Here is a 21,566-nt window from a genome sequence, read left to right as displayed (position 1 = left end):
GGTGGCTGCTCTGAAGTCTGCTCTGGGTATCCTACGAACACAAAACCTCCCTGAAACTTCTGCTGAGAATCAGTCACAACGTTTAAGACTTCCAAAGCCACCAGAACAAACCAGAACCCATGAAGAGAGAAAATAAGATTGTAATTAATTAACTTACTGGAATTATGACTCAAGGACGACAGAGGAAAGGCCACGCATGACCTTGCAAGTTATTCAGCTGATCAAATAACTTGGGCAGAAATATTTGCATTAGTAATTGCCCCAGAAAGTGCTGAGCACCATGTTCCATACAGCCGAGTTGTTAACTCCACAAACTCCATTTAGACTCTCAGGCAGATGCACAAAAGGTCTCACTGCTACGAAGGGAGGTCTGGGGCTGTGTCCTTAGCAGCTGGAACAACCTCTGTCTCCAGAGCACTGCGACAGAGGATCAGCTGGGAAATCCCCCACGTTCTGCCCTTCCCAATCTTCTGCAGAAGGCTGGGGACAAGGGCCTCATTCTCACATCTGCTAAGGACAGCCTACAGCACGCAGGAAGACCCTGGGACTGCAGTAGCCAACAGCCAACTCTTAGAACTCCTGGACACAATTACCCTTATTGGCAGCTCCCCACGAAGAGCAGCTTCCACAGGCACAGCTCAAACCTCGGCTGCGCTCCAGCTCAGGGACTCCTCACAGCCCCCTGTGAGCTGGGCTTTGGGGAACAATTACAACAGCAGCCTTGGAGGCATTTCAGCTGCCTGGTCCAAGCCCTCTCCTGCTGCTTGTATTAGCTGTTTTTTCCTTGGCATCACCATCCCAGCTGTAACCCAACCTCTAGTCTGAGATTTGTGGGAGGGGAAGACAGTAGCCACCTGGGCAAGGAGCAGCCCTTGTTGCACTTTGGCAGCCCCTCGTAGCCATACTGGCTTTTGCTTCCTTGGACCCCATGCCCAGAGGAAGCTCCACGATTGAATGGATCAGGATCTGATCTGTTGGAGAATTTCTTGCTAACAGGACATGAAATGATAAACATGAGCAACCTGTGCTGGGAGGTGTCCTTGAGGCCATCTTGGGAGTTAAGATACCAGGTGCTGGGTAGCACCCCCCACATGCAGCTGCAGGGGGTGGAGTGCCAGCTGCATGTGGGCAGTTAGCCAGCCCCAGAGGCTGACCCTCAGATTGTTATGGTATATTACCCTGTCCATGCTTCACATGTAACCCTGTACCCTCCATATGCAACCAGTCTTGGTGGAGCACACCTCGTGCAAGAAAGCATTTAACTCACTGTACATGGAAATAAAGTGGACTATGACCATCTAACCACATTGGTGAACAAAGAGTCATTGTACCCAGGTGCTCCACCAGCACTGACCCTGATCAGATCCTGTCCAGGAGCTGAACATTTTACCAAGCTGCTCCTGACACATGGAAGCACAGTATCCAGACACATTCTCACTGTGGCCACGTCACAGCTCCTCAGCTTACCCTAAAACACTTACTTTGACTTTTCTCTCCCTCTGGTTCTGTCTCTACTACTTCTGCTTTTCACTGATTTTGGATTTGTTGACTTTGTGGTTAAAAGCAGGAGTCATGAGGTGGCCAGCAGGACAAGGGAGGTTCTTCTGCCCCTGTGCTCAGCACTGTTCAGGCCACCTCTGGAGTGCTGTGTCCAGTTCTGGGCTCCTGAATTCAAGAGAGATGTTGAGGTGCTGGAAGGTGTTGAGAGAAGAGCAGCAAGGCTGGGGAGGGGCCTGGAGCACAGCCCTGTGAGGAGAGGCTGAGGGAGCTGGGGGGGTGCAGCCTGCAGCAGAGGAGGCTCAGGGCAGAGCTCATTGCTGCCTGCAGCTGCCTGCAGGGAGGCTGTAGCCAGGTGGGGTTGGGCTCTGCTGCCAGGCACCCAGCAACAGAGCAAGGGGACACAGCCTCAAGCTGTGCCAGGGCAGGTCTAGGCTGGATGTTGTTAGGAAGTTGTTGTCAGAGAGAGTGATTGGCATTGGAATGGGCTGCCCAGGGAGGTGGTGGAGTTGCCGTGTCTGGAGGTGTCGAAGCCAAGCCTGGCTGGGGCACTTAGTGCCATGGTCTGGTTGGCTGGGCAGGGCTGGGTGCTAGGTTGGGCTGGGTGAGCTTGGAGCTCTCTACCAGCCTGGTTGATTCTGTGACTTAATTCAGTTGTTTGCTATGGATGTGAGGTCGTTAATACACCAGGTACAGTGCCTCACTGCACCAACTCTGTCCTGAGCTGCAAGCACTCCACAGGCAACAGAGCCCTAAGGTGTTGTTTGGTGACACTGAGATGTCAGTTCTGCCCTTTTGTCTTTCCTACTCTTCTTTCCCCCACAGATCTATTTGCTAAAATAAATTGAAATTGGGTAAAGGAATACAAGGCCCAATTTATACTAGAGATATCTGCAATTACTAACTCTGAATTAAACATTGCCCTTCATGAATAATGAAGCAGGAACAGGCCAGAGGAAAAATGAGATAAGATCTTCAATCTATGTATTTTTAATTGCTTCATTATCTAAAATTTGGTGTGAATAGCAGTGGATACAGTTTGCTGTTAATGCACAAAAAGAAATGGGAATTTTCAACCAAATCACAAAAGGCTATCAAAAATTAATTTTGTGTGCTGTGATCATTGAAAATGTAAGTGATTTTGTGGCAGGGTGACATAAAAAATGCCATTTATATGCTAATAATGAACAAGTTCTATTTTTTCATTTTGATGCAAAATAAATTTTATTTTCATTTCAATGAACTGTAATGAATTATGAGCTCCTTCCTTTCATCTTTAGGTAAAAGCTGGAGGAAAGGCAATGGGAGCTTGACAAAAAGACTGTTCCTGAATGAAAAGAGGGATGGGGCAGAGCGGGACCCTCCTTTTGACCTGTTAAGCTCCATCACCCTGTTGGCAGCCCGTGGTCAAAAGCTGCCCTTCAGACCTGAGGTGTGCACTGCAGTGGACGAGCTCTGGGAACACTCAATATCACAGGGCAAAAAGAGAGAAAAGTCACAGAATCAGCCAGGCTGGAAGAGAGCTCCAAGCTCACCCAGCCCAGCCTAGCACCCAGCCCTGCCCAACCAACCAGACCATGGCACTAAGTGCCCCAGCCAGGCTTGGCTTCAACACCTCCAGCCACAGCCACTCCACCACCTCCCTGGGCAGCCCATTCCAATGCCAATCACTCTCTCTGACAACAACTTCCTAACAACATCCAGCCTAGACCTGCCCTGGCACAGCTTGAGGCTGTGTCCCCTTGCTCTGTTGCTGGGTACCTGGCAGCAGAGCCCAACCCCACCTGGCTACAGCCTCCCTGCAGGCAGCTGCAGGCAGCAATGAGCTCTGCCCTGAGCCTCTTCTCCAGGCTAAACAACCCCAGCTCCCTCAGCCTCTCCTCATAGGCCTTGTGCTTCAGACCCCTCAGCAGCTTCGTCACCCTTCTCTGGACACCTTCTGGTATCTCAACAACTCTCTTCAATGTCCACATTAGGAGGAAGAACTCTACCTTTACTCCATACCAGCCTGAGAAGGCTCAGAAGGGGGTCTGCCATCTCCTGTTCCACACATATTGTCCTGGCAGGGCATAAATCCTGCTAGGCTGGTTTAACCCTTGCTCTCCTCCTCCCGTTTTGTGGGTCGGGGAGTGGAGTCAGATGAGCAAACAATTTGGCCCCAGCAAAGCTTTGAGGGCTGGGGGGGCTTAGTGCCACATGTTAGGTGACTTGTGCTGCCCTCACCATGCCTGCGTGGTCAAAGGAGGCACAAAGCTTTGAATTCACTGGCCAGAGCAATGGCACTAGTGCCAACTGGCCAGCTGGAGTCTCAAAACCAAGTATTTAAAGGGGCACGAGTTAGAAAACCTGCACTCAGCCCTTCTTCATTCAGTCTTTCTGCATCAGCCTTCCTCTGTGTTCAGCCTTCCTCTGTGTTCAGCCTTCCTGTGCGTTCAGCCTTCCTGTGCGTTCAGCCTTCCTCTGCGTTCAGCCTTCCTCTGCGTTCAGCCTCCCTGCACCCTGCCTTTCTCTGCGTTCAGCCTCCCTGCCTCTCCTCGTCTGCGGCTCGTTAAAGGCGGCCAGGTGCATGCAGCTCACACCCGCCAGTTTAGCAGCTCAGCAGCATCTCCTTCTTCTGCCTGGAATATGTTGTAAGTTACCCTGGGATCATTGTCACGAGTTGGAAAGTGTCTTTGATGCAGGAGACTTGCTCAGGGACCAAAGCATGGTGAGCACAACTGCTGGAGTGACTGCCAAGGCTCCGCGAGCAGCGTCAGGGTTTCCCCTGCCTCCGCGTTCTATTTCCCGAGTTCCGACTGTTTAAACTGTTTAGTTCTGTGCAGCTCCTTCCTCTCGACCCAAACCCAAAGAATCTCAGGGAATTTTCCCGTTTTTCCGAATATGGATTAAAAATTAATATTCATGCAGAAATGAATATTCATACTCCATAACGAGTATTAATTTCCAGTACACAAATGAGGCAGCTCTAAGCTTAGGAACAGCTTCTGTAAGCGTGGATCAAAGCGTCGAGCGTCACACCAGATATATGGCAGCCCTAACTCTGAATTAAACATGTTCCTTCATGAATAATGGAACTGGGAAAGGCCAGAGGTACTAAGGAAACCAATCCAAAGCCTATTAAAGACAATGAAATGTCTCCTGCTGATGCATGCCATATCAATAAATAATTATGGGACGGGCTTTTTGCAGCAATTCCTAGAAGCACTAGGCAGAGCCAGGATCTTTATCACTTCAGCTGCTGCACACAGCTCAGAAGATAGTCTTGTCCTAAAGGCATTACAATGGGAGGGTAAGGCAAGAGACAGCAAGTTGGATAAGAGCAGCACAGGGAAGCCAAACAAGCCACGAGATGGTTGTGCTCAGCAATTACACGCAGCAGTCTCAGCGCAGCAGCTGCTCTGACGCTTCGGAAGCAGTGGAGCGTGTACCAACACCAGCTGAAAGCAACAAGTACTACAAACAGCAAGCACCCAGGAACACCCAGCTCAGCTTTTGACAGTGAGCCACTCGCCACGCAGAGCCAGTGTGAAACTGCTGGCCTTGGATTTCCTGTTCATGCAAAGGGCCTCCCTCAGGATACCTGCTCCTGCCTCAGCCTGAAGTCAACTTCTTTGCAGACTGCACTGCTACGATGCTAAGGTGACTGCTGCAGCAGGCTGCAGGTTCAGCAGCATCTGCAAAGAACACAGCTACCCAGGGAGAACTTCCAAACACCTGCTATAGAGGCCTGGTGCCTCCAGATTCCAGCTGGCATTTCATGCACAATAGCACGTTTAAGAAGCCCACTCTAACTCCTTCTCAAGAAAAGCCTTTCCAGTTACTCTTTAGGCTGGCACAGTAGCAGGAGTACATCAGTATTTATTTATTAACCTTTGCCATGAGAAAGAGCAAGCTCAGAAGGGAGCTTCTGCAAGAGCACACCCAGCAATGGGCATAGGGCACAATTCCAGTTACACACTGGGAAACATACTTCACATTGAAGGTACTCAGCCACTGCAACAGGAACTCATCATCTCCAAATAGAAGATGGCCTAATGGCAAACCTAGGCTGACTCCAGTCAAATTCAGTCAGGTGCAGACATCCATGAAGAAGTAAACAAGATTGAGACTTTACAGAAGGAGACAACTGGATAGCCTGAGGCTCTCCTGGAGTGCCCCTGTGAGCTCATCCCAAAGCAAAGACTGACAGTACAGTGCCTCCATCCTTGGTTTAGCCAGCTGCAAAACACCACCTCTGCACTTCCAGGAGCTCTCTGTCCCCCAGCACTGTTTATGCCTTCAGAGGTTAATATCCAACCTACACATTATCTTTTTCTTTATTTTAGTGTCTGGTTTGATTTCCCCCTCCCCTCCCAGAGCTAAATGTTAACATTTGTGGTTGCTGCAGAAGGGAACAATTTAAGACCTCATCTGCAGACTTAGAATGATAGAATCATAGAATCAGTCAGTGTTGGAAGGGACCACAAAGCTCAGCCATTTCCAACACCCCTGCCATGGGCAGGGACACCCTACCCTGCCTACAGCCGCAGCCAGCTTGGCCTTAAACACCTCCAGGGACAGGGCCTCAACCACTTCCCTGGACAACCCATTCCAGCCTCTCACCACTCTCATGCTCAACGACTTCCTCCCCACCTCCAGCTGTGCTCCATTCCCCCCAGTCCTGTCACTCCCTGATTGCCTAAAAAGTCCCTCCCCATCTCTTTATTAGCCCCCTTCAGATACTGAAAGGCCACAAGAAGGTCACCTGGGAGCCTCCTCTTCTCCAGCCTGCACAGCCCCAACTCTTTCAGTCTGTGCTCACAGCAGAGCAGCTGCAGCCCTCTGATCACCCTCGTGGCCCTGCTCTGGACATGCTCCAGCATCTCCACATGCCTCTTGTAATAAGGGCTCCAGAACTGGATGCAGTAAACCAGGTGAGACTTGGTTTGTTTTTTCTGCTCCTCATCTCTGGGACGCATCCAATACTCGCGTCATGTTTGACAAGATCTCCAAAACAAAGCTTTGTGGTAAATCCTCTTGGCTTGCCCTAATTATTTCAACTGTCATTGTGAATTTACTTCAAAATTGAAAGAAGAAGAAAACTACAAGAAAAAAAGAATTGGACAAAAGACTGTGCAAATGGTGCCTGAAGAGGAAGGGGCTGTGTTGGCGCTCTTGGAAAGGCGCACAGCAGCGCTATGTAAGCGGCAACAGAAAAGGAACAGATGTCTGCAAGGAGAAAAGGAGAAGGCAAAACTGACGCAAACACAGGGACATGAATAAACACAATTTGATTCAACCAATTGGAAGCATTTGTTTGGCCCAACAATGAAGCTTTACAAGCGTTAAAATGTCTGTTTTAGTTACTGTCTTGACATAGTTACCGAAGATTGCCCAGATTTTAAAGGATTTGTCCTAATCACATAAAATTGTGCCATCATTTTCTTTGGCTTCTGTTAGGCTCAATAGGAAATCTAGCCAACAAGAGACATCTAAGTCTTAATCATGCCTGAACAAGGAAGCCTTACAATTCACTTCTCAATAAGACATAATGAGCCAGGCAGAAGGTGAGTGGCTTGCTCACATTGTTCAGGGAAATTTAAGTACAGATTTTCTACTGAGCCTCCACGGAGTTCTCAAAAATTCATTCTGTTATTGTGTTTTCTCTCTTCAATCTTTTTTCCCCCCTACTTTTTTTATCATTGCATTAAGGTCTGAATGCTTTGAGGAACAGAAATGGGGAAAGAGGCAACTAACTGCCTGCTTCACAGCTTTTGTCTGTGGGCGTTTTCAAGAAGTAGCTCTGGGCACATCTTCTAAGCTACACTGACCCAGCAGCACCAACAGAGGGACTGAAGGAAACCTCTCCAAGCAAAGCCTGCAGTTAGGTAAAGAAGTGCAAGACTTGCAGGATCACAGGCTACAGCTGCTAGAATGTTCATGCAGACCCTGCACAGCTTAAAGAAGGGATGAAAATCTTCCAGGTTAGCCCTATCGTTGCATCAAGGCTCTTTATGGATGATGAATTCTTTAGAGCCCACCTTAGGACATGGAAGTGAAAAAGAGTTAGCATAAAGCCTGATGCTTTCTCGATCAGCACTCTGCATGTCCTCCCCACTAAGCACCACCTGCTCTCTGTTAGAAGGCTCGCAATGATCATTTGTCACATCCTGTGCATACGTGGATCAAAGCCCAGACATGACTCAGAAGCAAGAATGGCACACCCTTCCCACCCTGCTGCTCTTCTACGTGGTGCAGGCCAAAAGTACAGCCCTGAAAAGTCTCCAGCCTCCAGACAGGCAGCATTGGTTGCTGGGCAAATCATCACCCATGCTCCATGAGTCCAAGCATAATAGGAATCAAAGGGATATTACTGGAGATCATTTTTCCCTTTGAGACAAGTCTTACACTGCAGCAGTGTGCAGAGAAGTATTGGGAGATAGATCTGATAGGAAGGATGACAAAATAGCAGGACAGGCACTACTGTGCTGGCCTCAAATCATGATCTGCCACTGTGCCTTCACGATCAGGTGGTCTCAAGCTCAGATGGGTTCTTACAGTCATTAGTCAGCAAGAGCATTGCCTGGGATGATGCAGGTGTCTTATCAACAGCTAGGCTGAGACCTTGACTTGCTTTGTTTGCTCAGTATATGACACCCAACCTGTGCTGGATTTGACTTTGTATCCACAAAGAGGGACTAAAATCGTGCCCCCTCCAGATGTGCAGTGTATTTGCTGGCTATTACCTTCCAGGTTTCCACTGAGTGCTAGGTACAGCAGCTGCAGTATCTTCAGCACCACAGATCACTTTTACATCAGAAGTTCAGTGCATGGAGAGCAACACAAAGCCTATGAAGAAAAATTCCAGAATAACGACTCCTTCCCCAACTCCATGAAACCAGTTAAGGAAGAACATAAAAGGCTGAGAGCTGCTGGTGCGAAAGGCCAGAATTCATTTTACATCGTTTGAGTCTGCTCACTTCTGGAGAGCATTGTCTGCAGATTTATGATTCACCAGACAGCACTAAGGATGTCTGGGCAGTTTGGCAACAGCCTCTTAGATTGTTATAAAAGAGAATGGAAATTGAAGCTGAAGAGGATGCTGTAAAGTAATTGGGTTATTAACAGCTTCCACTCTGGATGACATGCAGGTGCAGCCAGAAAATGCTCCCTTCTATTATTTTTTGGACATACTGCAACAGATACCTCCAACACATTTCACTGAATGCCCTGCTTTGCTCTCCCTGCTGAGGAGAGGCTAGGAGCTATCTGCCAAATCTGTGTCCTTTTCAACTACTTGGTGAAGGCTCTAGGATTCATTTACTGGGGGGGAGAGGGGAAGAGAGAGAAAGGGAGAAAACACATCTTCAACAAATTTCAAGCTCAGCAACAGGGTTTTGCCTCCTTAGAGCTCCTGTTCTCTTCCAGACTTCACAGACACAAGGACACCACTACTTGCTATGACCACCTAGAAAGTGACTGCAGCAGGAAAGCAGAACTGTTGTGTGCACCTCAGAGCTGCTGTGTGCATGCCAGTTTTCAGTGTTGGGTCTTTGAAACAAGGCAGACTTCACAGGACTAAGAATGTCACAGCCAAAACCCAGATCAAACCTGTGTCAAGGAACTCTGCTCTCTCACTTCTTTTTTTCCCCCTGCTTTTAAGGGCCGGTGAGGAGGCAGGGGGTAGAAACAGATGGGCCAGGGGGCAGCAGTGGAAATAAGGCTGGAGGTTAAAGATGCATAGGTAAGTGGGGGGCTCTATTCTCCACTTTGAGTGAATTTTGCTTCACTCTCACTGAGCTGCCCATGGGGCATGTGGTAGCCCTCACTCACCTTGCTCCTTACAGATCTGCTGGGCTCCCCAGAACAGGCTGCAGCACATCACACACTTGCTGGTGGCTCTTAAGTAACATCTCAGGCTTTGACCAGCCAGCAGAGTCTCATTCAGTGAAAGCAGGTAGAAGGCAGAGAGATGACTAGGAAAGGGATTCTTTCCTTCCCCCTTCCCTGCCAAATGATGGCACTGGGAGGGAGGGGAGCGATTTGGTTTAAATTGGGGCAACAGGGCAAACAAAATCCCACTTTCTTTACAAACACCTGAAGTATGCAGAAGAGCATCACACATGACCACACCAACCCACACCTGCAGAAGGCTCAACAGTTAGAACTCTCTGCAAGCTCATCACATTGCTGGCCAAACACAGGTGCTCCTGTGCAGCTTACTGCTCGACAGCAACAAAGGGCTGTGAAATGACAAATCAGAATCCTCGTGTGGATGCCTCAGTAAAGAAGTAGAGCTGCAGAAAAATACTGCTGAGTCTTTGCGAGGAGAGACAACAAACCCTGCTGAAAGCAGCTGAATTGAGGTGTGGGTGAGAATGCCACAAGGCAGATCAGTCCCACAGCAGCTCTGTGCAGAGAGCAGGGAGCCAAGAGGGAAGAGAAGGTACACAAATAGCAAGAGGCACAGGGAGGATGTTATGGGGGGGGTGTGTGTAGGCCTAGCAAGCAATCCCCAAATGCAAAATAGATAGAAATAGTTTGGGTTTCAGAGAAGGAAGCTATCCTGGAGGAAACAAACCATCAGGGGAAGTTAGGCTGGCACTTTACACATACAACAGCTGCAGTTTACTGGGTTTTTTAGGGGAAAGAAGCCTCAGGTAGCCTGATAATGTCTTGGTAGAGTGTCAAAAGAAATGCAAGCATTTCAGAGGGTCAGATCTTTGTGAAGCTTGATCAGAGGATGCTCTAATGTATGCTGCTTGGCAAAGAGATTTTCAAAGTGTTGCCAAGCCTCAGTCAGTTCATGGATTTAAGACCCCAGTTGTTTAAGGCCCTGTTTACAAAGCAATGCATCATGTCACAGCATGGCAGCAGAGCTGTAAATGCTTCCCAAATGTTGAGAAAGCTCTGCTGCAGTGGAATACAGATCACCCTGAGACACAGCCATGGGCTTTGGGGAGAAATATAAACATGGCCCCATCAACCCAGCACAGCAGCTCCTGAGCTGGCACAAACCAGAGAGACCTTTTTGCAGACAAGGAGAGCGGTGCTGATCTACACCACCAAATCATACTGAATACCTCTTGAGTAACACTGGCCTTAGGATGGGAGCCTCAGACGCCTAACTCCTGCTGGCCCCACAGAACTCAGTATCAAATCCCTTTGTGGAGCTGAGCCCTAAGTGAAATAACAACCCACAGGCATGTTTACAACATGCAATAAACAGTGTACTTCATTCCTGCCCAGACTAGTCCCAAGATTTGGCACCAGGGGAGCAGTGACAAAGCCCTGCTGAAAAGGCTGGACTGGACTAAGCCAGACACCCTGCTCCCAGGAGTGAAGCCAGTACCTCTGCTGACCTGTGCCTTGCAGACACACTTGCTGCTTTGGCTCTCTTTCGTGGCTAAGTTACTCACCACCTTTTTGCAGCTGCCATGAGCCCATCGGTGCAATACAATGATGCAAGGCTCCAAAGCCTGGGGAGAAGCCTGGCAAACTCAGGTGGACACAGATGGAAGAGGGTGGCAGTGTCTGGGACATCACAGCTCAGGCACACTGCATGTGCCACCAGGCTGAGGGTAGCCCAAGTGAGAAGCCAGCTCCAATCTCTCTGCACCCAGTGTGTGCCAGTTCTAGGGGTCTCTAGAGCTGCTTTGCAATCTCAGCCTCTCTGCAATTACTGCTCCATGTCCGTGTGCAAATCATCACTGCAGAGCTGAAGAGGGCAGCAAACCTTAGGGGGAGAGGACAAGCTGTTGGTATTGGTACTCTGAACCCAACACAGCAGTGGACAGGACACTGTGACCAGAGGTAGCTCTATGCTTTGATCTGCACTCTGAACCACACACACAGTATGATGAGACCAGTCAAGATAAACCTCAAAGCCATCAAAGAGATTCCTGGCATAATAGATGGAAATACCAAATAAAGGAGTATTTAACCAGCACCTGGTGGGGTAAGAAAATTGGGAGATAATTGGAGGAGGGAAGTCCTAATGAGTTATTCAGCTTTTAAGTTACTTGCTGTAGAGTTTCATTACATTTTTTTTTGTCCAAACTAAGCATGAAAGTTCCTCCTCTGACAGCAGGAAGAGAACAGATAAAACTCAGAAGCCTACACAGCTTGCTGCCTCCTTCTTCTGCTGGCAAATGCTAATTACCTGCAGGATTTACCCCAGATGGCTCTGGCTCTTGCACTGCTCTCTACAGCACTGGGCTTTTTCATCCACAGATCTCAAAGTGCAGACCTCTTTAAGCAATGTGAAAGGCTCTTCAAGCCACACACTTTTTATGATGTATTCATCTCTCTTTATGCACAGTTGCCAGAACTGCAAAGTCCTACCAAACAAAAGGAAATTTCTTTGCTTAACTTGGGAGGAAAGACCCAAAACACCCCAAAAAGGAACGTGCCTGAGCACAGTCAGTAAGGAAGGTGCTGCAGTAGCTTTTGGCCTCTTGGCCCTGCACAAGGTCAGGAAGGATTCTCAGTCCATTCTGAGCACCAGTGAACCACAGATGAGTTACAGCAACATCCCTGCTCTGCAGCACTGTGGGGTAGGTCTAATCTCCCACCTGAAGTGTCCCAGAAGGCTATGCCAGGGAGCTGTGTGAAGAGATGTCTCCTCCCTTCCTTCCCCAGGAGAGATCTGTCCTTACCTGGAACACCTACATCCCTCAAAGTGTCTTCATAGGGCACAGATGGTACAGGAGTGAAGATGTTTGCTTGTAAGAGGCACATGAGTCTTGAGTGATAAAAGGCATCATGGAGTCAAGAGGGCAAAGTGAAAAGAAAAAGGTTAGGAGGGTGCCAAGGGTTCTGGAACAGACAGGCTTGGGCACACAGGACAGCACTGCCAGCAGAAACTGAGGATGCAAGAACCTTCAGTAGCTTTGCAAATCAAAGGGCAGCTGCTTTTGGGTGATGCGAAAAGATAACTGGGCTCAGATTGGTCTGGATTCCTCTTGCAAGAAAACAGTCCAGGGAGCTGAACTTGCAACAAACTGGTGTTTTCCTTACAAGCCACCGGAGACTTCTATTCTGAGTTCAGACCTTGTGAGTGTCTCACTGGGGGCCAAAAAGGTCATCAAGTTATTGTCCCTCAGCACTCTGATCCTCCACGCAGGAAAGGCAGGTAAGATGTCTGGCTGCTGCAAAGCAGATAAACTCCATCATGACCCTCAAATACTGGCTTGCTTGCTCAGCTGTTTCAGCAGAAATACTCCATCCTGAGCAGCTCAGTGTCCTGCTTCTGACACCGAGAGGCTACTTATTGAGACAAGAGGCATCAGAAGTCAGTGGTCCTACCCCTAAGGTCTCCTCAGCCCCTGGCAGCCACTGGCTCAAGGAGCTGGCAGATGGTGGACTCATGCACACCAGCAGGTGGGCTGAGCCCTCAGAGGGCTGCCTGATTTCTTCTTGAACATGCTTACAGCTCAGCTCCACAGCTTCCACAGAATCAGCCAGGTTGGAAGAGATCTCCAAGATCATCCAGTCCAACCTATCACCCAGCCCTGTCCAGTCAGCCAGACCATGGCACTAATTTCCAAGCACTGCTTGGGGTTGTGTGGCTGAAGTGTAGAACCCTGCACTTGGCCTTGTTCAGTCTCATCCCCTTGGCCTCTGCCCACCCATCCAGCCTGCCCAGATCCCTCTGCAGGGCTCTCCTACCTTCTAACACATCCACAGCTGCTCCTAGCTTGGTGTCATCTGCAAACTTACTGATGCTGGACTCAATCTCCTGGTCCAGATCATCAATAAAGAAGGTTGCTACTGATGGGCTGCTTGTGGATTGTAGGTAGAACCTGTGCCCTTCATCACATTCATAAGTGGCCTAAGGAGGAGGACTGATTAATTAATAATGAGAAGATATGTTACTGAAACAGAATATTCAGGATAGCAAAAGCTAAAGTTGACTGCAGAATAAACATGATAACAAGTGCCTAGGTGCCAACATGGAGCTGAATGCTCATTACTGATGCACCCAAAGTAATACACAAAGGAAAAAACAACCTTAACTATTAATGCAACTTGTTGGGCCTGGATTGGCTATTTCCACCGAGGAAGGTGCTCTGAAAGTCATTGCAAATACTGCCTTGAAAGCATCATCTAATTCTAGCAGCAGTCAGAAAGGCAAATTGACTCTTAAGAATTATTAGGAAAGGAAGTGAGAGCAAAGCAGACAACATTATGCTGCTCCAGAAACCTCTGCTTGTCTCTCTGATTTGGTATGCACTCAGAGTCCTCATCTCAAGCCATACAGAGGCAGGCATGGATGCTGCTGTACAGCTTCCATCTGAGAACACCACGAGTCTTCAGGCTGGGAAAGATCACCAAAGAGAAGGTCAAAAGAGCTCCTTAAAACCAGCGGTGGTGAGGAGCAGCTGGACAAGGAATGATTCTCTGTCAATTCTCTAAGTGAAGCAAGGAGAAAGAAGGAGGCAAGGAACTGAAAAAGAGATCTCTTGTGCTGCTTACATGGGTGACAAGGATGTCATGGATGGGGCCTGGCCAGGCTGGATGGGTGGGCAGAGGCCAATGGGATGAGACTGAAGAAAGCCAAGGGCAGGGCTCTGCACTTTGGCCACAACAACCCCAAGCAGCACTGCAGGCTGGGGCCAGAGTGGCTGAGAGCAGCCAGGCACAGAGGGAGCTGGGGGTGCTGGTACAGAGGAGCAGAAGATGAGGCAGCAGTGCCCAGGTGGGCAGCAGAGCCAATGGCATCCTGGGCTGGCTCAGGAGCAGTGTGGGCAGCAGGACAAGGGAGGTTCTTCTGCTCCTGTGCTCAGCACTGCTCAGGCCACACCTTGAGTGCTGTGTCCAGTGCTGGGCTCCTGAATTCAAGAGAGATGTTGAGTTGCTGGAATGTGTCCAGAGAAGGGCAGCAAGGCTGGGGAGGGGCCTGGAGCACAGCCCTGTGAGGAGAGGCTGAGGGAGCTGGGGGGGTGCAGCCTGCAGCAGAGGAGGCTCAGGGCAGAGCTCATTGCTGTCTACAGCTACCTGAAGGGAGGCTGTAGCCAGGTGGGATTGGGCTCTGCTGCCAGGCAAGCAGCAACAGAAAAAGGGGACACAGTCTCAAGCTGTGCCAGGGGAGGTCTAGGCTGGATGTGAGGAGGAAGTTCCTGGCAGAGAGAATGATTGGCATTGGAATGGGCTGCCCAGGGAGGTGGTGGAGTGGCTGTGGCTGGAGGTGTTGAAGCCAAGCCTGGCTGGGGCACTTAGTGCCATGGTCTGGTTGATTGGCCAGGGCTGGGTGCTAGGCTGGGCTGGGCAAGCTTGGAGCTCTCTTCCAGCCTGGCTGATTCTATGGTTCCACTCTAAAACTGGAAATTCTTATCAATTGCTATATCAGTATAAAGAGCCCCAGAGCTGAAACACCCTCTAACTGCTGCTCTTTCACTGAATTCCAACTAAAATCCTGTCTCTGGTATGAATTCCAGAACTTTGGATGACATTAAAGGTATTATGGACAAGATGAGAGCAGAGCTTCTTTGCCAACGAGTTCTTTACAGAGTGACAGCTCCTAGGAGCTGCTTCGGTCACCTGCAGGGAACAGCCTCACTCCACTTGGTGGCAGGGGGTGGTGGCATGAGTACAGTTATGCATTTATTTATCTTTCTATCTTTTAATATAGAAGGGAAATATGACTTACAAACAGGAATAAATAATACTCCTTAATGTGACTCGAGCACTCCAGAGGCAAAGGTTTTCTTGTAGGTGAGCCACAACAGAGAGCAGAGGATTCTCCAGAGCCCTCTGGGGGAACAGAGGTCATTTTAGCAGCTCTCTCCCAGCCCCTGCTTTCCCTCTCAGACAGGGTTTTTGTGGCTGAGTTTGTTGGAGGTCAAAGAACAGTCTCAGCTTTCTGCCCTCTGCCCATCAGTACCAGGAAATCATTATTTCTCTGCTGTGTCCTGGCCCAAACCCATACAGTTGTACCTTCATGTCAATGAATTTAAGGTCAGCCTCTGGTCAGCCTGCCTGAGCTTGCTGAGGAAGGCAGAGTCGTTGCTAGCTGCTCAGTAGCTCGGCAGGAATATGAAGAGTAGGATGCTTTGGTGTGTGGGACAGAGAAAGGAGGATTCCTTCTGTCAGTAGGCTGTTGCAGCCCTGGCTGGCACCACTTGTTTCTGAATGCTCTTGCAAGAGGCAAGGGCTGACCCCTCTCTTTCAGCTTTCACCCCTCCCTCCCCTTTCCCTGGCACAAGTGCAGAACAGAGCCTGGCACAAATGTGATGTCAATGAGCAGAGAGCCAGGCCATAGGTCTGCAGCTTTCCTCAGCTAAGACTTCACAGTTCAGTCTCCAACAACATGTCTTAACCCTGATTTGCAAGAGAGGTGTGTGTGATCTCTATCACACCATCAGCCCAGGGCTTCACAGCACCAGATCAGCCTTCCTCAGCCTGAGTTTCTACCTTGCACAGAGCTGGTAACTACAGATTGACTTAGTTACTGCTAGAAACTTGCAAGCTCTTCATTAAGTACCTTGCAAAGACAGGATCAGAGCATGTTAGGGGTTGGAAGGGACCTTGAAAGATCACCTAGTCCAGCACCCCCCACTAAAGCAGACATTCATTACTGTGCAGTGGCTGATGTGAAGGGTTCTCCAAGCAGTCCCCCCCAGCCATTTTAACAGCCTGACTCTCACAACTGCCACAAGGCTACCGTTCAGCAGCTGAAGAGCTCTGCTGCAAGGAAGCAGGGTATGTCCTCAGCTGGGCAGAGGATTAGCTAAGCACCAGCTACCCTCCAAACTCACTACTCAAAGAGTGACAGCAGGCACCTGTCCAGCTTGCCACACTCTCTAGTGAAAGGTGGAATTCTGTTTTCTAAGAACATTAAAAGTCTTCAAAGGCATTTCTGTACAGCCTCCACTCACTGACACTGTACCTGAGCTCTCCTCCAGCATCACTGCTCCACCAAAGTGCCTGTCTTTAAGATCTAACACCTCGCCTCGAAGCCGAAGGGCTCAGAGTATCTTGAAAACAGACGTACGGAGGGAGGAATACTGACAGCATAAAAGAGGCCATTAAATGCACAGGGATGCAGCCATAGCAGCGCTCATGTGCTGACAGACAACCACGGTGCAGCCAGAGCAGCCACTGCAGCCCTTCCCATCATTTCTACTTCCCATTTCCCAGCGCCTGCCCCCGCAGAGGAGCGCTCAGCTTACCCGGCCACGGAGCGGCTGCCAAGGGCGCTGGCTGCACGACGTGCCACGGCGACGCCCGGAGCTGTATGGCACCGCAGTGCCAACCCCTCCCCAAGCGCCGCCGGGTAGCCCTCTAGATGGATTCAGCCCTGAGGGAGCCCTGCTGCTGGGTTAGGTGACAAGTGGCAGCAGCTGAGGAGCCTGTGCACCAGCCTCGAACAGCTTCTCTGGGTTTCATTAAGGCTCCTTGCTTATCAGCACTTACATGCAGCTGGAGCTTGTTAGGACCAGCCTGTTTAGCACATCCCACGGGTCACTTTGATCACCTGTGCATCCCCACGGTTTGCTTTTCAAGGGTAAGCTAGAAACAGTAAACAGCTTCTCTCCAGCAGCCCTTTGAAAATTAGACTGTTAAAACAAGTCACAGAGTGCAATATTCAGTATTTACTACTTCTGGTTTACCTTTCTGCACTGTAGTTTACAGCCAGCTACCGAGGGGTACCCTGGTTTTGTAGAAGTGTAAAATGCTGCAGTAAAGAGCTTACTGCAGGTCTCAAACATTCATTGCATTCCAGCAGCTAGGAACTTCTCACCACCAGCTTTCAGTGGCAGTATAAAGCTGCCTGTGTTGAAATACCTTTTGAAATGCTGGATCACAGAACCACACAGCTCCTTAGACTGCCAAAGCCCTCCAAGCTCATCCAGTCCAGTCCTTAGTTGCACACTGACAAGTCCTTGACTAACCCAAACCCCTCAGCACAACATCCCATCACTGTGAATCGCTATGGCTAGAAAGGAGCACCAGCATCAGCCAGTCCAACCTTCATGCCAGCAGCCTTCAGCACCAGACCATAGCCTCAAGCCCCACATCCACTCTCCTTTTAAACACCTCCAGGGATGGTGACTCCATCACCTCCCTGGGCAGCCTGTTCCAGTGCCTGACCACCTGCTCAGGAAAGAACTTCCTCCCAACAGCCAACCCAAACCTCCCCTGACATAACTTGAGGCCATTTCCTCTTGTCCTGTCATTAGTAATTCAGGAGAAGAGACCAGCTCCAGCCTCACTACACCTTCTTTTAGGTAGCTGAGAAGGCAATAAGGTCCCCTCTCAGCCTCCTCTTCTCCAGACTAAACACCCCCAGCTCCCTCAGCTGCTCTTCACAGGCCATGTTTGCCAGACCTCTCCCCAGCCTCATCACCCTCTCTGCACTGCTCCAGCACCTCAATGTCCCTCCTGTACTGTGGTGACCAAAACTGGACACAGTGCTTGAGGTGTGGCCTCATGAGTGCTGAGTACAGGAGCATGAGCACCTCCAATGCTGGCCACACCATGTCTGGTACAGGCCAGGGACAGGCCTCTGAATGCATCAGAGGTAGCAAAATGCTGGGGTGAGATTACTGAGAAAGAGTCCAAAAGTTCAAACAAAATTCTTCCCACCCTGCCCTCCACGACCTTAACACAGCAACCTAAATGAAGCCACAGGAGAAGTGGCAGCACCTCCAAAGGCAAAGTCACCACTCTTTACCAGAAGCACTCACAGGGGTCTGCTGACCACGCGGAGAGTTTATGCCACCCAAGTCTAGGATGAGACAACAAAAAGGCTTCACCATGTTAACTGTTTGAACTACTTCAGCATGGGAAGCCAAGGCAAGCCTTGTGCTTGTAAGGACAAAATGAACCACTCCAAGGCACCGTTGTGAATGCTCCTGGTTTACATTGAATTGAATTCCTTGCTGCATGATGAAACTGATGACTGAGAAAGGCAGTTCCATCATCAGAACCCTTCCCTAACTATTGTGCTAGTCTGAGGCTAGCTGGAATATTTGAGTGAGAGAAATGAGATGCTAGGCTGTGAAAAAGAAACAATGGTGATGGCTGCTGCACACACAGGCTTGCTGAGACGTGTAAGAGCACAACACAAACATAGACAAGACACAGTGTCTCTGCCAGAGTGTGTGTCTCTGGGCTGCTTCTGTGTAACTCATCCTTCTGCTTCTATCCCCGTGCCCCATCCTCCAACCTCACCTCGCACATAAGGCAGACTCTGGGGTAAGGTAGAGGGGTGGAAAGAAGGTGGAAGGGTGGTTGGGCACTCTGGTTTCTGGGAGGGCTGCTGTGTTTCTGTAGCACTTTTAACTTGTCTATTTCTGTCTGTAGCTGTAAATGTTGTAACTATCTGTCTGTGTCTTGTGCTGTGCTGTGACTAGAAAGCTTCATTCCTTAACTTGCAGACAGCTGAGTCTAGTCTGGGTGATTTCACAAGGGGGGGAGCAGGTAACTTCCAAACCGTCACAACTATTAATAGGAACTTCCAGGAGGCAAAGTGAATGTAAATAACTGAGAAGACAATTTACACAGGCAGCAGATATGTCAACTGAAAACAGCCAAAGAGAGCACATAACAGAGAACCAGAAGTAACTACACAGGTACAAGCTCCCAGCCTGTACCTCTAATAAATGCACTCCCTGAAAACCAGAGATCATTAAGACAGAGAAACGCCTCTCACATCAGCAATCTGTGCCTTTCCCCTGTGCTTTGTCTTTTTGGTCAAATCAGGCTTCATCAGCCCTCCTGCATGCCTCTTTGTATTCAAGCCCTGTGAGGAGAGGCTGGGGGAGCTGGGGGGGGGGGGTGCAGCCTGCAGAAGAGGAGGCTCAGGGCAGAGCTCATTGCTGTCAACAGCTACCTGAAGGGAGGCTGTAGCCAGGTGGGGTTGGGCTCTGCTGCCAGGCACCCAGCAACAAAGCAAGGGGACACAGCCTCAAGCTGTGCCAGAGGAGGTCTAGGCTGGATGTGAGGAGGAAGTTGCTGGCAGAGAGAGTGATTGGCATTGGAATGGGCTGCCCAGGGAGGTGGCGGAGTTGCCGTGGCTGGAGGTGTTGAAGCCAAGCCTGGCTGGGGCACTTAGTGCCATGGTCTGGTTGGTTGGCTAGGGTTAGGTTGGGCTGGATGAGCTTGGAGGTCCCTTCTAACCTGGTTGATTCTATGAAAGAAACACTCAAACTGAAATGTCCCTGCTTGATGGACTTGCTTGCCTTTAGTCCTTTGAGGCTGCTTTAAGACTCAGCTATTTTAAGCCCTTCTGGAGCACTCTGGAAGAGAGGCATCTCAGCTCCCACAGGCTCCACCAGCAGGAAAGCAAAAGCAGCGTTTCCCAGGGGTAGAATGGGCACAGGAACGTGCCTGTAATCCAAACATGGCCTAATAGGTATAATTTATGTGTGTCCACCCACAAAATGTCAAAAATCAGCAGCATTCTCTGTTTCAGATTTTGTGTTCTTCAAAGCATGCAGTTTGCTTAAAATAGCAGCAAGAAGCTCAAAATAACTCCTCTGACTGGAACAGAATAAGCAGACTCCTTCCTGGGAAATGTAGCTTCTCCTCACTTGGTGCAAAATTCCACTCTGGGGAGGTTTGCTGTTGCAGTGCTTTGTTAGCAGCTCAGCACTGCAGTCACAGAATCACACCAGCAGAAGGTGGCTGGCTGACTGCTCACCAGTGCTTGCCTGAAATCAGGAACAGAAGCAACCTCCACCCTCACTGCCTCACTGCTCCTGGCTAGCACTTCCCACCAGCAGAGGTTTTTCTTTCAGGTGTGTATTTTCCATCTAGTACCAAATACTCACATCATAGAATGGTTTAGGTTGGAAGGCACCTCAAAGCTCATCCAGTTCCAACCCCCCACCATAGGCAGGGACACCTCCCACTAGGTCACTCAAGGCCTCATCCAACCTGGCCTTGAACACCTCTAGAGAGGCTGTGGAGCACAGAATCATCCAATGTGAGCTTCAATCACATTGGGTGATTCTGTGCTCCACAACCTGCCTGGGCAACCTGTGCCAGTGTCTCACCACCCTCACTGCAAAGTGCTTCTTCCTCACATTCAGTCGAACTCTCCCCTCTGCCACTTTAAACCCATTACTCCCTGAAAAACAGAGATCATTAAGACAGGGAAATGCCTCTCACATCAGCAATCTGTGCCTTTCACCTGTGCTTTGTCTTTTTGGTCAAACCAGATTTCATCAGCCCTCCTGCATGCCTCTTTGTATTCCAGCCCTGTGAGGAGAGGCTGAGGGAGCTGGGGGTGTGCAGCTTGCAGAAGAGGAGGCTCAGGGCAGAGCTCATTGCTGTCTACAACTACCTAAAGGGAGGCTGGAGCCAGGTGGGGTTGGGCTCTGCTGCCAGGCAGCCAGCAACAGAACAAAGGGACACAGTCTCAGGCCATGGCAGAGGAGGTCTAGGCTGGATGTTAGGAGGAAGTTGTTGGCAGAGAGAGTGATTGGCATTGGAATGGGCTGCCCAGGGAGATGGTGGAGTGGCCGTGGCTGGAGTTGTTGAAGTCAAGCCTGGCTGGGGCACTTAGTGCCATGGTCTGGTTGGTTGGCCAGGACTGGATGATCCTGGAGGTCTCTTCCAATCTGGTTAATTCTGTGGTTCTATGATAAGTGAACAGGAACTTGGGAATGTTTAAGCCCCACGCTAGGAGATTCATCTTAGCATACAAATGTCACTGGGGGAAATTCTCCAATCCCCTCATTTAATTCATTCTAAGGTTTTACCTGAACCTGCATCCCAAGAGCTCTAACACTGACAGAAAAGATGGGAAAGAAGGTGGCACTGGGTCTCACAGCAGGTTGGGCACAGCCTCTTCACATCCCTGCTGGGAGGGAGCAGCTACCAGGCCTTGACACAGAGCCAGGTGAAAGCCAGCAGACATTGCTTGGTGATGGACACCTCTGCAGAGCAGATGTGACCACTGGAATCTCCATGGATCCACATGGATCAGGAGCTGAGAGCACAAGTTGAACGCAAGGTGCCGCCTTCCCCTCCCAACAGCTTTGCCACAGCCTGAGCAGGAGCATCCCTGCAGGTGCTGGCAGGGATAGTGTCTGCCCTCCCCTCATTCCAGTACCCAGGTTTGCCTCCACTGGTTTTGG

At 49.8% G+C, this 21,566-nt stretch overlaps 1 long non-coding RNA gene across 3 annotated transcripts in view; it reads right to left on the bottom strand.

Moving 5' to 3' along the window:
- LOC135180969 (uncharacterized) overlaps nucleotides 1–21,566 on the bottom strand; it is a 119,170-nt gene that overhangs the window by 13,203 nt on the left and 84,401 nt on the right. For 2 of the 3 annotated variants that reach the window (XR_010304625.1, XR_010304623.1), the window contains exon 1: nucleotides 16,650–16,783. The exons of the other annotated variant lie outside the window; for it this stretch is intronic. This is a non-coding gene — a long non-coding RNA (uncharacterized LOC135180969). Of the gene's footprint in view, nucleotides 1–16,649; nucleotides 16,784–21,566 lie in introns of those variants that run through there. 3 annotated transcript variants of the gene reach the window in all.

The sequence above is a fragment of the Pogoniulus pusillus genome, chromosome 13 (assembly GCF_015220805.1).
Source record: "Pogoniulus pusillus isolate bPogPus1 chromosome 13, bPogPus1.pri, whole genome shotgun sequence".
In the NCBI taxonomy this organism is placed as follows: domain Eukaryota; kingdom Metazoa; phylum Chordata; class Aves; order Piciformes; family Lybiidae; genus Pogoniulus; species Pogoniulus pusillus.
Note: the sequence above shows the minus strand (reverse complement) of the source record. Positions and strands in the feature narration are given on the sequence as shown.